Below are 14,666 nucleotides of genomic sequence, written 5' to 3' on the forward strand. Positions count from 1 at the left end.
AGGTATAGAGATAGTTATCTGGCCCAAAGAGAGTTGAGTCAGATGAGAAATGCTAATCAATTTCTTGCATGGCATCTACCTTAGTAGCAACCAGAGCTGAGTAATCTGCATACAACTTTAACTGGGGTCCTCATTGCTTCCACCAGTTACGATATGAATTATGGAAATGTGCAGCTCTGAAGCTAATGATGAAGCCTTGCCCACACATACATGGGTATTTTTGGTAATTCGTTTTTTTCTATGCGTTCAGATTTTTCATCCACATGCTTCCTCTGTTTTGTGTTACTGAAAAACTGAAAAAACCTTTTGGTAAACTCCATCCAAGATAAAGATTTTGAATTTAGCTTTTGATTGGTGTCTTGGTGGTATGGGGTTTGTCACCATTGTTGGTTTGGCATGCTTTGACAGCTATTTTTGCATGCTCATATGGACAAGTCTTGTTCTACTCTACACACACACACACACATATATATATATATATATATATATATATATATATATATATATATATATAGAGAGAGAGAGAGAGAGAGAGAGAGAGAGTAGAGCAAGACTTGATCATGGTCAGTTGTCCACATACTTACTTCTGGTCATATAGTGTATTTCCTCATCCTACTAAGATTAATTACCTGGCTATACTACTGTCTGACACATATTTCTTTGTTATTTATATATGGCAAGAGAAGGTTTTTAGACCTAAAACAAAAAAGTGATGCTGTTAATTGGAGTTAAAGTTCTGTATCTTTATATACAGTAAGCTTATTTAGAGGGGGATCAGATGCAAATATTTTATTTTATATTTTTTATTTTATTTTATTTTAATAATTTGTAACATTACTTTACCTTTAATTCTCTCTGTGTTAGTGTTTGATTTGCATCAGCCTTGGCTGAGCTGATTCAATTTCTCATTGAATTTTTTATTTATATTTATAAAAATTTTTTAAACTAGAACAAATATATTGGAATCAAATATGGAAAAATTGTAGGGCACAAAATACATGCATAATATACACACACACACACATAAGCTTTTTCCTGTATTTTCCGCATTATTTTAGTCCAATGATGAAGCTGGTGTATTGTACTGGTAAGGGTCATTTCAGATGCATCCTTCTAAGCCACGGACTATGCATTGTTTCAGCTATTTTTGTTATCAGCTCATTGCAGGGACAGATAGCTTGAGAATGTTGCCTGTAGGAGACAGCAGTTGCACCATTGTGAAGTCAGTGTGTCATGCTGAAGACAGCAGTTTTAGACAAGCCTTCTGCACAGGGATATGACAGTCATGGTCAAGTGGGCTCCTTCAAGTTTCAGTGATAGGTCTGACTTTGCCTTGGATTTTCCATGATAAAGAAAATGTGAGCAGAATAATAAGGAAACAAAAGACAGTGTAGAGAGAGGGGACTGCTTTAGATTACAGAGACGGAGAGAACTGAAGTGAGAGAGAAAAAAGGGAGATTGCCACGTTTGTCTACTGAGCTTTATCCTGTCTAGAGGGCAGGATGTGCAGTGTGATTAGCAAAACAGACACAGAGCTCAGAGCACAATCACCCCAATCACCCCTGGTCTTATTCTCCTGCTCTGAGTTTGCTCTGAACATCCTCAAATGTAATATGACTGGTTGTGCGGGAAGGGGGATATATATATTGATTTAAAAAGGTGGCATTGATTTAAAAAGGTGCATTCTTTAGAAATGTTGGCCCATATTGATAGGATAGCATCTTGCAGTTGATGGAGATTTGTGGGATGCACATCCAGGGCACATTTACATTTACATTTACATTTAGGCATTTGGCAGACGCTCTTATCCAGAGCGACTTACAAAAAGTGCTTTAATGTTAACAACATTGGATACATACTTACACTGGGTTAACTAGGTTAATAACTAAGTACCATTAGTCCAACACAACTGAGGGTTTTTTTTTTTTTTTTTTCTTTCTCGGGGGGGGGGGTTAGTCCAAGTACTGGAGAAACAGATGCGTCTTGAGTCGTCGTTTAAAGATAGTCAAAGTCTCTGATGTACGGACATCTAGAGGAAGTTCATTCCACCATCTAGGTGCCAAAACAGAAAAGAGCCTGGATGAATGCCGCCCTCGATCCCTGAGAGATGGTGGGATGAGGCGAGCAGTGCTGGAGGATCGGAGGCAACGTGGTGCAGTGCGTGGTGTAATTAGCGCAGAGAGGTAAGTGGGTGCTGGGCCATTTTTGGCTTTGTAGGCAAGCATCAGTGTTTTGAATTTGATGCGGGCAGCTACAGGAAGCCAGTGCAGGGAGCGGAGGAGTGGGGTGGTGTGGGAGAACTTGGGAAGGTTAAAAACGAGTCGTGCTGCTGCATTCTGGATCAGTTGCAGAGGACGAATCGTGGACAGAGGCAGGCCTGCCAGGAGTGAGTTGCAGTAGTCCAGTCTTGAAATAACAAGGGACTGAACAAGCACCTGAGTAGCCTGTGAAGAAAGAAATGGGCGAATTCTTCTGATATTGTAAAGAAGAAATCGACAAGAGCGAGTAAGGTTAGCGATGTGTGGGGAAAATGACAGATGATTGTCCACGGTTACCCCAAGATTGCGGGCGGTGGTTGAGGGAGTGCACGAAATCAATGAATACTGGTCATCACCACAAACGGGGCACGAAGCTCCCGTTTCACCACATCCCAAAGATGCTCTATTGGGTTGAGATCTGGTGACTGTGGGGGCCATTTTTAGTACAGTGAACTCATTGTCATGTCCAAGAAACCAATTGGAAATGATTCGAGCTTTGTGACATGGTGCATTATCCTGCTGGAAGGAGCCATCAGAGGATGGGTACATGGTGGTCATAAAGGGATGGACATGGTCAGAAACAATGCTCAGGTAGCCCGTGGCATTTAAACGATGCCCAATTGGGACTAAGGGGCCTAAAGTGTGCCAAGAAAACATCCCGCACACCATTACACCACCACCACCAGCCTGCACAGTGGTAAGAAGGCATGACGGATCCTTTTCACACCATTCTTTGTAAACCCTAGAAATGGTTGTGCGTGAAAATCCCAGTAACTGGCTCAAAATTGCTTAAGTCACCTTTCTTTCCCATTCTGACATTCAGTTTGGAGTTTAGGAGATTGTCTTGACCAGGACCACACCTGGTCAAGACACCTATATATGTGTGTGGTGACCAGTATTCATTGATTGCACATTCCACCAGTAAGAGCAGAGTGTGAAGTTTTCTTTAGCAGAGTAATAGCACAGTTTTGCTTAAAATATTGCAATGCACAAAACATTATGGGAGACATATCAGAGTTCAAAAGAGGACAAATCGTTGGTGCGTGTCTCGCTGGTGCATCTGTGACCAAAACAGCAAGTCTTTGTAATGTATCAAGAGCCACGGTATCCAGGGTGATGTTAGCATATCACCAAGAAGGATGAACCACATCCAACAGGAGTAACTGTGGACGCAAGAGGAAGCTGTCTGTAAGGGATGTCCGGATGCAAACCTGGATTGTATCCAAAAAACATAAAACCACAGCTGCCCAACTCACTGCAGAATTAAATGTGCACCTCAACTCTTCTGTTTCCACCAAAACTGTTCTTCGGGAGCTCCACAGGATCAATGTATGCATTTGCAGCCCGAAATGAAGACGGACACTTTGTTTTTGTTTTTTCCAGGTTTCTATTTATTTGTTCAGAACAACTTTTAACATTGAAGTGAAACATATAACACCAACATGTCAGAAAAAAGGAGATGGGTACAAAAAAATTCAAAGGGTTTATCACTGCCTAGAAACACAGTGAAGTCCATTTATTTAGAATTGGAAAGTATTTGGTAAAGCACAGACCCTCTCTGGATCAGGATGTTTTTTTTGACAAAAAGTGGTCATTGTGTGCATGTGACAACAATATCATGAATATTCCCCAAATGTGGGTTGTATGGCAGGGTTGCAAGAAAGGCCACATGCAATCACAACTGAGCTTTGAAAAAACGCATGTGGTCAGATGAGACTAAAATGTAATTATTTGGCCACAACACCAAATGATATGTCTGGCAGAAATCCTAAACAGCTCAATAGCTTGTGCCACTTACCGCTGAACAGCTCCATGCTGAAACCACAAAGGGCACACACTATGTGCATTTAGAACCAAGGACAGCTTCGCTGTGTACAGGGACGGGGTGGGACGCCCTAACTCACCAGCCTTGGGTTTAGATTACAGGCTGCCCTCTCATTGTCATCTAAGGCCTATAAAAGGGCCATGGAGGCCCAGTCCAGAGAGTAAGTCTTTTCAGTCAAGTGTCTCATGGCTGTTTCCTTTTCCTGCAGGCTCGGAAATCTCCAACCGCCAACAGAATTTGAGGATCAGCACTCCAGAGCTCACCCACCTTCTTTCCTGCTCAACTCGGCCTGACAGTAGCCCTGAGGGACTGACTGTGCATCTGCATGTGTGTGTTGGCTACATTGAGAGACTTTTTGCTTGAGCACTTGAACTGCTACACACAGTTCCAACCGTAAATGGAAGTGGTAGTATCCTGTTACGGGGGTCATTTTCTGCAGCAGGGACTAAAGCACAAAATGGATGGGGCAAAATACCATCAAATTCTTGAGGGAAATTACCCTCTTCAACCCTCTTCCAGAAAGGTGTCAATGGGAAGAAGGTTCACCTTTGAACATGCCAGTGACCCAATGCACACAGCAAAAGTAACCACACGGTGGTTGATGGAGAAACAGGTAAAATGTTGTATGGCCTAATCAGAACCCAGACTTGAAAATATATGGAATAAATCAAAGACGGCAGTCCGAAAATGGTTAAATTTAACTCAACTTGAGCAGTTCTGCAAAGAAGAGTGGACAAATATTGCGAAGTCTCACCTGATTGAGTTTACAAGTCAGTCATTTATAGGAGGAGGGTGTGATCCATTTCCAAATCAGTGATTTAGTTTTTTATAATTTTTTCTATTTTGTGTTGGTGTTATGGATATTGGGGTTATACATTTCACTTGAGTAAGTACAGCTTGATAAAACAAAAACTGTGTTTGTCATCATTTCAAGCTGCAAAGCAACAATATAACTCTTGCTAGGATGAAGAAATCTAAAGGAACAACATACAATGTGCTCCTTAGTATATGGAGTTGCGAACACATCCGGATGCCCCGCACAGAATATTTAAGGCCTCTTTTAAGTAAACCACCCTGTGCATGTACTGTATTGTAATAGGTCTGACACACCAAGGGTACCACTAGCACACGGAAACCACAAGCATGAAAGGTCTTTAATCAGCACTGCGTTCAGCAAGCACAAACAAATGCATGTCTTAAGTGAATATAAATACATAAATAAATACATACTAATTACAAATTTATAAATAATTTTTTTTAATGATGATTTAATTTCTTAAGGGAAAAACTGTCCAAATCTGCCTGGCCCTATGTGAAAAAGTAATTGCCCCCTAAACCTAATGGCAACAACTGCAATTAAGCGTTTGCAATAACTGGCAATGAGTCCTTCACATGGCTGGGGAGGAATTTTGGCTCACTCATAATCCAGCCTCTTTGGAGGGTTTTCAAGCATGAATGGCCTGTTTAAAGATTTTTGTATTTTGGGTTATTGTCCAGTTTAAGGTCAAGAACAGTTGGACAGATATTCTCCTTCAGGATGTTCTAGTAGAGAACAGAAGTCATGGTTCCATTAATTATGGCAAGTCGTCCTGGTACTGAAGCTGCATCCACCACCACCACCACCACCACCACCATATTTGCCTGCCGCTATGATATTGGCATGATATTATGAAATGCTGTGTTAGTTTTACGCCGGATGTAATCGCATGCACACCTTCAAAAAAGTTAAACTTTTGTCTTATCAGTCCACAGAATATTTGCCCAAATGTCTTAGGGAAAATCAAGATGTTTTTTTTTTTTTTGGCAAATGTGAGATGAGCCTTCGTGTTGTTTTTGGTCAGCAGTGGCTTTTGCCTTAAAACTCTCCCATGGGTGCCATTTTGCCCAGTTTCTTTTTTATTGTTGAATCAGGAATACTGAGGACTGCAGTTCTTTAGATGATGTTCTGGGTTATTTTATGAGCTCCTGTAACCCTTTCCAGACTGGTTGATTGTGAAATGTAACTCGGCTTTCCAAAAAATATGGTCAATCACAGTTCATACATGATTTAGCTAGGGGGCAAATCGAATCCAAACTTTTGACTGGTACTGTATACACAGTCAGGCCCAAAGGTGGTTTTGAAAGCGTTTGGTACTGTAGCTGTTCGCTCGAACTCTTAACATGAGGTCCAACGCAAGTGATGGAGGCTAGAATTAGCCTGAATATGTATATATACTATATGCATGTCACATTATAGCCATGACTTTTACCTCTATGGTGATATAATTAGATATAATTAGATTTTCCCCTTTTATTTATTGTAATGTCCCAGCTGATAGAGACAAAACCAGTATAAATAGAAGAGCCTATTGCATAATTACATTTAGTATTATGAATAAAACATGGTATTTTACCAATCTCCAACTGTCTAGTTTTAGGGAGATTGTGTGTCAGACACCTTGCTTTGCCTGGCACAAATGGAACCCATTGTGATAATATTTCATGTAGTAGGATATCCACCCAAGCTTAAACATGTAGTATGTTTTAAGATCCTTTTCTTTTCATTACAGTGAAGAGTGACTATATTAAATTACCGCTCATTCATCTTTCTCATCAACATGACATTTCTGTCTGCAGAACTGCCTTAGACTGGATGTTTTTGAATTCTTTAGAACATACTATATTTACCCTCAAGATTGTTGTGTATGAAAATCTCAGGAGGTCCACAGTTTCGTAAATGAGCCTTGTCTGGCACCAACAGCCATGATGTAATCAAAGTGACTGAAATGACATTTTTTGCTCATTCTGATGATTGATGTGAACAAAGCTGTACCGCCATCATTTTATGCATTGTGTTATATGCATGATTGGCTGCTTGGGTAATTGAATAAACGAGCAGATCTTCCTATTAATGTAGCTGGTGAGTGTATATATATATATATATATATATATATATATATATATATAAATCTCTGATGTCAATCTGTTGTCTATTTTCAGCATTTGTTATTTTCCAGCTGACCCCTAAATCAGCTGACATTGTATTTGCAGGGAACAGGAGGGGTAGACACTGAAAGTACTTTATTATTACAATATAAAGCTTTATTTCTCACTTGCCTCTCTGGTACCCCTCAGGCTTGTATTTTATAATAGCACACTGATGTTATTTTTTCCTTCCATGATTCTGACAGAATTGAAGAATTTTGGCACCGTGAGAAGAGAAGTGGAGAAGAAAAGTCGGTATGAGTTTTCCAACTGGTTAGCTTCCATAATGACCAGCATTCGCTCATAAAAGCTTTGTGTTTTATTTCAGTGATTTTTCACTCGTCGATGCCAACAGAGTCAATCAGTAATGAACTTTATGTGTATTGAAGTGCTAACTGTATTTAAAAATAAGTTCATACCACTGAAAGTAAACAGTGACTATAAAAGATACTGATTCTACTTTGATGTTTTTGTATTAAGGTTTATACCTGAAATTGGTTTACTCTCTATGTTGAGTTGAGTATATGTCCATTCATGTTTTATAATAATAGTAATAATAATAATAATAAGAACTTTATTAATCCCAGAGGGAAATTGCTTCTTCGCATATCCCAGCGGAACTGGGGTCAGAGTGCAGGGTCAGCCATGATACGGCGCCCCTGGAGCATATAGGGTTAAGGGCATTGCTCAAGGGCCCAACAGTGGCAACCTGGTGGAGCTGGGGATCGAACCGCTGATCTTCTTATAAGTAACTTAGTGCCTTAACCCTCTGAGCTACCACTGCCCTATATGTATTATAGCTGGTTATATAATAGCTGGTCCCAAGCCTGGATAAAGATAGTGGATTGCATCCCTAAGGGCATCCAGCATTATCCCTTTCCAAAATGAACGTACAGATTGGATCCCTTGCTGTGGTGACCCCAAATGGGAGCAGCTGAAATGACAACAACAATCTGGTATACCGTGGTATAATAAGATGTTGCAGGTATGTTTAAGCAAGTGAGAAATGAGTAGCTGAAGTTTTGGTGTTGCTGGAGAAGAGGTTTGAGGCTGGATCCCTAGGTGGTGTAACCAGATGAGGATGGGTAAACTAATGAGGCTTTGGGAAGTCCAAAGCATTTCAGAATGATCTGGTGCTAGGGCTAAATACAGGTGTGGCATGCAGGAAAAGAGATAAGTGACTATAGCCAAATCCACATGGCGAACAATGATCAGAGATCCAGTACACAGCTACATCTGAGACTGAGGCATAATCCAATTTCGGTAATATGTCCAAAAAGTCAGATATCTAGTAGAGATATACAACATTACAGTGCAGACAGAGCAGAAGCAGAGTCCAAATCTGACTTGATTTGACTATTACAGAGAGGAACAGGCAGACAGATTTGCAGAGTTATGGACAAGGAGCAGACGGAGTCAGGTTTACAGGCAGATTCAGGTATAGAATGAAAACTGGAGAACTCAAACATGACATGAAGACACAATCTGGCAGAAAGTGAACAGTGGCGATGGAGGTGGTAGAGCAGAGAGGCTAATAGGAGACAGGTGGATATGATTAGGAGTGGCGAGATGAACAAACCAACCGGTGGGGGAGAACTGCAGCTCAAAGGAAAGGAAGAAATCATGATTCATTAATTCATTCTATCTATCTATCTATCTATCTATCTATCTATCTATCTATCTATCTACAGTACCTACAATATCTATCTATCCATCCATCCATCTATCTATCTACAGTACCTACAGTATCTATCTATCCATCCATCCATCCATCCATCTATCTATCTACAGTACCTACAGTATCTATCTATCTATCTATCTATCTATCTATCCATCCATCTACAGTGTCCATCCATTCATCCATCTATCCATTTATCTACAGTATTCATCCATCTATCCATCTATCCATTTATCTACAGTATCCATCTATCCATTTATCTACAGTATCCATCTATCCATTTATCTACAGTATCTATCTATCTATCTATCTATCTATCTATCTATCTATCTATCTATCTATCTATCTATCTACAGTACCTACAGTATCTATCTATCCATCCATCCATCTATTTATCTACAGTACCTACAGTATCTATCTATCTATCTATCTATCTATCTATCTATCTATCTATCTATCTACAGTACCTACATTATCTATCTATCTATCTATCTATCTATCTATCTATCTATAGTACCTACAGTATCTATCTATCTATCTATCTATCTATCTATCTATCTATCTATCTATAGTACCTACAGTATCTATCTATCTATCTATCTATCTATCTATCTATCTATCTATCTATCTATCTATCCATCCATCCATCTACAGTGTCCATCCATTTATCCATCTATCCATTTATCTACAGTATTCATCCATCTATCCATCTATCCATTTATCTACAGTATTCATCCATCTATCCATCTATCCATCTATCCATTTATCTACAGTATTCATCCATCTATCCATCTATCCATCTATCCATTTATCTACAGTATTCATCCATCTATCCATCTATCCATTTATCTACAGTATTCATCCATCTATCCATCTATCCATCTATCCGTTTATCTACAGTATTCATCCATCTATCCATCTATCTATCTATCTATCCATCCATCCATCCATCCATCCATCCATCACAGGTAAAGTAAATACATTTAATTCTTGCATCACAGGCCAACCTCACTAGGCTTTGCATGCAAGACAATTTTCAAACTAAATTAGTCTTAATCCTAATTTAGTTTTAAAATAAAAAACACAATCCCTTGGGTTAAAATCTTTATACAAGTTCTTACTTACGTTTTTATCATCACTCGATCATTCGGCTCGCATCCAGAGCAGCTTTCATGTTTCTCACATTATACATCTGAGCAGTTGAGGATTAAGGGCCTTGCTCAGGGGCCCAACATGGGGCAATTTGTGCTGGGGTTTGAACCTGGGACCTTCTGACCTGTGAAATGCCTTAACCACTGACCTACCCCTTTCCCATCAGGAACAAAGTGTGCTGTTAAATAGAGTAATGTTGTACCTGAAAAATTAGCATGGCAGCACTAACAGATTTATGTATAGGTGATTATGCGGGACGTTCAGTTGTTGTTTGCTTGCATTCAGGCAGGTAAACAACAGCCGTAGGTGTACAGTACTCTTTTCCAGCTGACCCTACCCACAAGCCTTGTTCACACAAAAGACAAATGAACCATCTCCTCCAGTGGGCTAAATTAAATTTTCACATTTTGTCGTGCTTCACTGACATATCCTCCCCTTCCTTCTCCTCCCTGCCTCTCATTTTCCCTTTGAAAGAGGATAAGCAGGTGCTGCATCTAGCACAATGGAGGTATAATGATTCAGATTGGAATAGCAAGCGCTATCCTTTGCTCATCAACACTCCATTCACCTCACCCATGTACCAATTTCTCCCTCCTGGATGACATGCTTAGGAAAGGGAAATAGATCGGGGGGAGAGGAAAAGTTGGTTGCATTGCTGAAACTGGAATATTTGATGTTCCTGTACAGTATAAGTGAAAAGCAGCATGAATAGAATTTGAAGGAGCAATGCTCTCAGTGTCTCATTTTTTAGTTTTTTTGTTCTCCTATTCTTTGAAGGATTCAGCAAAGACCATTTTTTACATCATTATGTCTGAAGCACTAAGTGTTCACTTTGACCTTGAATTGATCTCTGACTAATCTCTCAGCTCTTCTTCCTTATTTTCGGAACACCTGGGTGGTTTCCTTCTGTAGTAACAGAGTGTTTCTCATTCCTTACAGAGCATCAATAGTTAAATCATCACCAATGTGGGTGACCTTAAAAAGGTCTCTGCTACAGTATGTCATGCTTCTTCCGCTATGAAAGACATTAAGTACATTGCTCTAACATGGTGTTTTTCTATATGATAATAAGCCTAATTCCCTTATTGCTGAACCTGCAGTATCAAATTAGCACCACTTAAGGTTAATTCTCATATTAAACTTATTGACTTTGATGCTGAAACAGAAGCACAGCCTCCATAGAGGCACAGAAGCAGAAGATCATCACACTATATTTTGAGGCAGCAAGCTACCTTTACTAAAGTTCTTGACTCTGTTCAGTGACTCGAGATAATTGAAAGTCCGGTGAAAAAGTATGGATCAAACTTGAAGCTCATCAATCTAAAGGCAGGTAAATGTCTAAAACTGGTCCAGAAGGAAACTAGCCCTAGCTGTGTTAACTTAGCCTTTATAGCACCTAGAATACTTTTCAGTTTAATGTTTTGCACCTGGTCCCAAAACTGAGAAACAGATGAGAGAGAGAGAGAAAGCCTCTGTAGCTGCAGGTCGGGTGTCTAAAATCTTGGAAAGCACTATGGGAACATAATGAAACCATTTCAGCCAAAAGTACCAGTCTGCATCCACCAGAAAAATGAAAATACTGCATGAATGACGGACAGCCGCTATAAACTGTCATTCAAGCCTGTTTAAAAAGCAAGATAGAGAGAAGCCAGATAGCTAAATAGTTTTTGGCTGGAGTGCATAATAAAACCCCAAAGCACAAGTTGTTACCGCAGTATGTGCTGTATTCTGAAATATAAAGAACCACATAGTCTGGAAATAATATATGTTAACAGACAACACATATTTTAACAAACGTGCAAGATTGTTATAATTTTTTTATTATGTCAGTGTTTCAAGGCTCTCTAACAAAAATAATTACTTTCTGTGCTGCTTCCTTGGTGTATAAACATATTTATGTGTGATAAACTATTAAGTATTAGCTATGGAGGCTAGATAGTTCTTTGTTCTTAACAGTGTTTTTACTTTACACCTTGTAATTTTTTTTCTATTTAAATTTTTTTCCCCCATATTTATTTTCTATTAATAATCTTTTATTTTTAAGGTCACGGGCGGTCGTTTAAGCATTTCACTGCATACCGTACTTTATATGACTGTGTATGTGGCATAAAATTTGAATTCGAATTTTTTAATTTACATTTCCTTCTATTTAGTTTTTAAAATTTTTGTGATGCATAAAGTATCCAAAAAAAAATGTCCGCTTTTTAATAGAAAATTGCTTGGTCTGATGATTCTATTTCAAAAATGATGGCACATGAAGTGATGCACCCATGATACATAGTGGTCACTCTATAAGCCCCTGGAAGCAGTGGTATGATCTGGGGTTGCTTCAGTTGGTCAGGTCTAGACTAAACAATGTTATGTGGCAATAAAAAATAAGTCAGCTAATGACCTGAATGACCAGGTTATCAGATCAATGCATTTTTTTTTTCTTGATGTTTATACAGATAATAGTCCAAACCATACATAGGAGAGAAAAAGTACTGTAGAAAATGAATTGTGTGAGCAGAAACTGCCAGACATGAATCATGTGGAATGACACATGTGGAACTTTAAAAACCCCTGCTTCAAGACTATTCTGTTGGAATTCCTTTAACAATGGGAATTTGGTTAATTATGTCTTTAATTATGTAAAAATTTGATATTTATCATTGATACCTGAGAATGTTCTTTCATTCAATAGGTAGACAATGCATTTCTCAAAAACCTACGCTGGCCCATTCACCGTGACTAAAAAATTGTTCTGGAAACAAAAAAGCCATTTCTCTGCATCTCTGTCAAACCACGTCAAAATTCTCTATGCTGTTCTCTTGCTGTCACTCTGAGATTGGGGAAATTGAATTTTTCACCCCAGTGGAGCTGAGAGGGGCCAACCTGAAGAAGCACTCCCTTGTGTAGTAATTGTGAGACCTTACCATGAAAGGAAGTGGCTGTGCACCTGGTCCTGGCTTAGGAGCCGGTAATCAGCAGGCCTGACCTACTAATACTAGCGATTCAAAATGCTTTGCCTTGAAGGAAAAGGGATTAGCACCCTCTGGCGAGGCACTAATTTCCGATATTCTGCTTTCTTAAACGTCATGAATATTTATGCAGCTCACAAATGTTTGTGTCAATCGAATAGTAAAAATCACAAGAATCAATTTCAGTTGTAGTTCTGTTCTAACCTTATGGGGTGAATACTTATGCAAGACGTAAACTAAAAAAAAGATTTTAAGAGTAGTTAAGACTTAATGTATGGGCATAACACTCCAAAAGCACGTCTATTTATTAAAAGTGATTGCCATAATTTTTTTTTAAAAAATTGGAATTTGCATCTTTAACCATATGATCCTATGTTTTTTCTTTGTAAAATGTGCTCTTTTGTTGCTGGGGAACAGGTCTGTTTAAAAACATTGCTAATAGATGCATAAGTTAATAAGGTCGGTCATTAAAAAATAAATAAATAAATAAAAAAATGTATATCCTGGCACATAGGAATGGCCACATTGTTGCATTGTTTGGCCAGCAGGGAGCACTTGAGCTCCATCCTGATTGTGTAGAAAACAAGAGATTTGAAATGAGTGCACAAATAGCACAAACAGTGATTAATCTTCCATTTTCCTTTAGGTTTCTCCATCAGCAACACCTTACCTCATCAAACTTTTGGAGTCAGTTAATATAACAGCTATCAGCGGATTAGATCAGCCTCCACCAGCTCAGGGCCCACCAGAAAATAACTCATTCCTTAAATATCTCTTTATGTAACATTGCTTTTTACTACCAAAGTAATCTTGATGGACCATGCTGTGTCCTGCTTCTGATATTAAAATATGTAGGACGATTGTATTACAAGTAAAAAAAAAAAAAAAGAGATAATCTCATCTCTTTTTAGATTTCACTACTTCTTTTCTATACATCAGTTAATGTCTTAATGTACCATAGCTTGTGCCTGTTCAGCATGGCAAGAAGCAAATTTAGTAGGATCTGTTGCAAGGTAATAACTGTGGAATGAGAAGTCTGCAGTAGCTTGCAGATGATGGATTTTTGCGAGTGCCAGTTCCTCTTTAGTACTGTTCTGAAATGAAATATTACCTGCATTTGTTTTCACGTGGTTTTTAAATTTTCTTTCAGGGAAGCAATTTCAAAGAAATAGACTCCTGCATAATGTACAGAAAAAAAACGCCATATACATTTTTCCTCCATCATCTTAGACTGGAATGAAAGCAAACAGCATTTGCTTTATCTCTGAGAAAGCTGGTCCAGAGGATCATTCACAGCTTAGTCGGTGGAAGATGATCTACTTACATCACCTCTAAACTATTCAATAGAGTTCCACAACTAGTTCTTATTTCAGTCCAGTGAAAACCTGTTTATTGAAGTTGACCTTATTTAGTCAGATTGACATTTTTTATTTTTAAATGATCGGATAATTCATTAGACAGCCATGTTATGTTTTTTTTTTTTTTTTTTCTCAGCTGCAAATTCCCAATCTCCAGCCAGCTCCTTGCTACCATACAACTCAAAGCCCGTAAGAGTGAAGGCTTTCATTAATATTTGCTTCATATGAGACATGAAACAAATGTTCACTTCAAGCAACTACTGTACCACGTCTGCATTAAAGAACAGAATAACACACTTAGAGGAACATCTGCCCGCTACACTAAGGAGAGAGAATAATGTCATTCTTTCAAGTTTGTCATATTTGTGGACCTTCTTTAAATTATTTCAATTGCAACAACCAGGACGCAACATAATGTTGCATATCTTTTTCAAAGTTTAAACTGAAAATGGAAAGTACTACAATGTTTTT

The sequence above is a fragment of the Clarias gariepinus genome, chromosome 28, assembly GCF_024256425.1.
Source record: "Clarias gariepinus isolate MV-2021 ecotype Netherlands chromosome 28, CGAR_prim_01v2, whole genome shotgun sequence".
NCBI lineage: Eukaryota > Metazoa > Chordata > Actinopteri > Siluriformes > Clariidae > Clarias > Clarias gariepinus.